Source organism: Artibeus jamaicensis, unplaced genomic scaffold, assembly GCF_021234435.1.
Source record: "Artibeus jamaicensis isolate MK-2021 breed Jamaican fruit bat unplaced genomic scaffold, CSHL_Jam_final contig_3113, whole genome shotgun sequence".
NCBI classification, from domain to species: domain Eukaryota; kingdom Metazoa; phylum Chordata; class Mammalia; order Chiroptera; family Phyllostomidae; genus Artibeus; species Artibeus jamaicensis.
The window spans coordinates 2,251,827-2,255,271 of NW_026521719.1; the positions used below are offsets into that span (position 1 = coordinate 2,251,827).

The 3,445-nt window shown below is 41.8% G+C and overlaps 1 pseudogene; it reads left to right on the plus strand.

Moving 5' to 3' along the window:
* The first annotated feature begins 875 nt into the window (after nucleotides 1–875).
* On the plus strand, nucleotides 876–1,340 carry LOC119054463 (U4/U6.U5 small nuclear ribonucleoprotein 27 kDa protein-like; annotated as a pseudogene).
* The last annotated feature ends 2,105 nt before the right edge of the window (nucleotides 1,341–3,445 follow it).

Below are 3,445 nucleotides of genomic sequence, written 5' to 3' on the forward strand. Positions count from 1 at the left end.
GTGTTTAAAAAGTTAGTTATGACATCCAAGATCAATATGTAAGGGGGTCATGAGTTTATTTATATATGGTTTGCATGTACCTATAATAGCTATGCAATCTATTCCAAAATAACTTCAGGTTGATGTTTATTACTATATCCCTCAAGGTTGTAATTTGACAATTGTGTGTACCACCCCCCACCTCTTATTTCTTGTTGTTGTCAGGTTTTGAGAACCTAAAATTCCAAATTTAAGAGTAAGGAAGGAGAAAGAGAACGGAAAGAATGAGAAAAGGAAGAGTGAGGAGGGTAAACAAAGTAACAGAAAAGACGCCATTTGTTATACAAGTTCTTTCTCTGTACCTTTGATGTTCTGCACCCAAAGTGATTTAAATCAATAAGCCTAACAAAAAATGAACTAATCCAAAAGAAGGAATCAGAATAGACAAGATTTCCTTTCAAGAGACAGCCTCTGTGATTGTGCATGCAGTGGCTTTTACACATCCAAATAAATTAGTAAGGGAAAAAGGTGGACAGTTGTCTATTCTCAGAAGCATCCCCAAGACAAGTAGGAGTTCTGAGGACTTTTGACAGTGAGAAGATTCAGGAAAAAATTAGAGGAATTCACATCACTGATAGATTTCTATCATCCAAGAGGCTAAGAAAATGCATAACATCAAGTAAGGTCAAATAAACAATAAAATAAGCTATGGGACTCAGTTCAAGTATGTTTGTAGATGAATACAAATAATTTGGAAGAGCAATATGGTATATAGAAATAGTATAGAGTTTAGAGTTTATCTGCTGTAGGTCAAATTGACTAAAGCATTTTTAAAACCTCAAACTAATAAGGTGATTGAAAAGACAACAATGAAAAGAAATAAGGTGCAGTGGGGAATGGGTGGCAGCCGCAGCCACTCCCTGAGGAGGGAGCATAGATGGTCCTGGTCCACCTCCAGGAAGAGAGAATGCGGGTGCCAACAAAGGTGCTGGTCCCTGGAAAGAGATCAAGAAGGAGCTGTTCTTGATCCCTGCACATAATACACTCCGGGTTCCCCCAGGTGACACAGGTCCACATCTTCTTCCCCTTCTCTACTGAAAGAAAGAAGAGATGAGGAAAAGAAAGCAAAAGAAACAAATAGCAAAGAACATCAGAAGACTGAGGTACACTTGGAGGGCAAAACAGAGGAAGAAATAGAAATGATGAAGTTAATGGGATTTGCTTCCTTTGACTTCACAAAAGGAAGAAAGGTGGATGGCTCTGTAAATGCCTGTGCCATAAATGTGTCTCGGAAGAGGAGCTACAGGCAATACATGAATTGAAAAGGTGGATTCAACAGACCTTTGGATTTCATTGCATGAGAATTGAAATGTTGAAGAATGATTTTTTTCCTCCTTGTGATCAGAAGAGTAGTTGTTATATTTTATATTTTGTATTCATTAAAACAGGATCACAGTCTTTCCTCCTTGTAAAGTAAAAAATTTATTTGTGATGTGTGCAGTTCATTTATCCTGCCTCAGAAGAAGAAAGGTTAAAGAATTACATTTTTTTATCTTTTAGGAATTATCATTTGGGACAGTCATTAACCTCATTTTTTGTTCTTATTCCTGTGGAAGCTGCATATGTTTTCTTTTTGGATGCTTATTAGGACTTTTTTAAACACATAAAAGTAACTTGGAGGTAAGTTGCTCAAATAAAGCAATATTTCTTTAAAAAAAGAAAGAAAAGAAATAAGATGTGGCATAAAAAAGTTGTTCCATGAATAATAGGAGCAACTTTTTCTTTTTTTCACTCTACATTTTATAAATAGAAAACAAAATATAAGGTTTAACTCTAATACAACTAATCAAGTTCATCTTACTTTTTGTGATATCATTTATCTTTTTAAAATAAGTATACTCAACTTCCAATCAAAATGGCAGCATAGCCCTGGCTAGTGTAGCTCAGTGGATTGAGTGTGGGCTGCAAACCAGAGGGTTGCAGGTTCGATGCCCAGTCACGGCGCAGGCCTGGATGGTGGGCGGGTCCCCAGTGGTGGGGGATGCACATGAAAGGCAACAACATGAGAGGCAACCACACATTGATGTTTCTCTTCCTCTCTTTCTCCCTACCTTTCCCTCACTCTAAAATAAATAAGATCTTTTTAAAAAATAGCTGCATACATAAATGCATTACTCATCTCCTTGCACAACCACATCAAAATTACAACTAAACTACAAGACAACCATCATATAGAACCATCTTAAATTTGGCTGAATAAAAGTCCTACAGTTAGAGCATTAAAAAAGAAACCACATCAAGACTGGTAGGAGAGGCTGAGACACCAAACAGGCTGGTCCCACACCCACATGTGTGACAGATGAAAACTGAAGGGATATCTCCCCTGCAGAGGTCACTTCTGTGGAGTGAGTGGTCCCAGCCCCACACCAGGACACCCAGCCTAGAGTTCCAGAGCCAGCAGGAGAAGTCCCCATATATTCTGACTGTAAAAACAAGCAGGGATTGAGGCTGAAAAGACAGAGGCTTCTGGAGTCCCAGGCAGTTCCTCTTAAAGGCCCACACACAGACCTACTCAGACTCACTCCCTAGGAGCTCCAGCACTGGGGCAGCAGCTTGAAAATCAACAGAGACATATGGGGATGAACTGAATTGTCTGACATCAGGGAAAGAGTTGAGGGGGAACACTTTCTCCCAAACAAAAGTGCTGGCAGAGGCCATTGTTCCTTTGATGAGCCCTCCCCCAGTAGAGCTGGCAGGCAAGCATCATATCTGAGTTTTCATCAACCTAATGCTGTTGGCCCCACCCTGGTGATTCCTTGAGACCTCACCCCACCCCACATGCAGGCCCACCCAAGCTATTTTCACTAGCTTTTTCATACATATGGCCTATCTTGGCTCATGCTTCAAAATTTCCTAAAGTCTCAAACAAGTAGCCTCCCCCCTCAGAGCACCCTCTACCTCTCATTAAGTGGCCCCCATCTGACGCTACCTTTGGTTAACAACTTGACTTTGTCTGGGTAGCTCCAAGTCCAGAACAAGCAGCAGCCATCTACAGATTGCTTTCTAGCACATGCAGGTGGCCTAGGTAGGGCAGAGGTGATAGCTGACCTTGGCCTGCCCCTCCCAGAAGGCCCTAGAGCCAGCACACCCAGTGGATAACTTTAGGCTACATCAAAGCACCACCAACCACTCTCACAAGTGACACACTCAAGGTGTGGACTCAGCCAGCACCATGGCCCCACCGAATTCAGTCCCTTCTGTGTGGTGAGCCCCTACAAAGCTGATCCTCCACAAAGGTCACTGGTCATGACACTCCTTACAGCTGATTGCCCCTGGGGGTAAATCCTTTCCTTTATGTGCCAATAGCAACCAAAGCTCAACTACAAGAGGAGAGTACACACAGCCCACATCAGGAGAGCACCTGGAGTGCACAGCTCAAATGAACAAAGAGGATGTGCCACTGGAC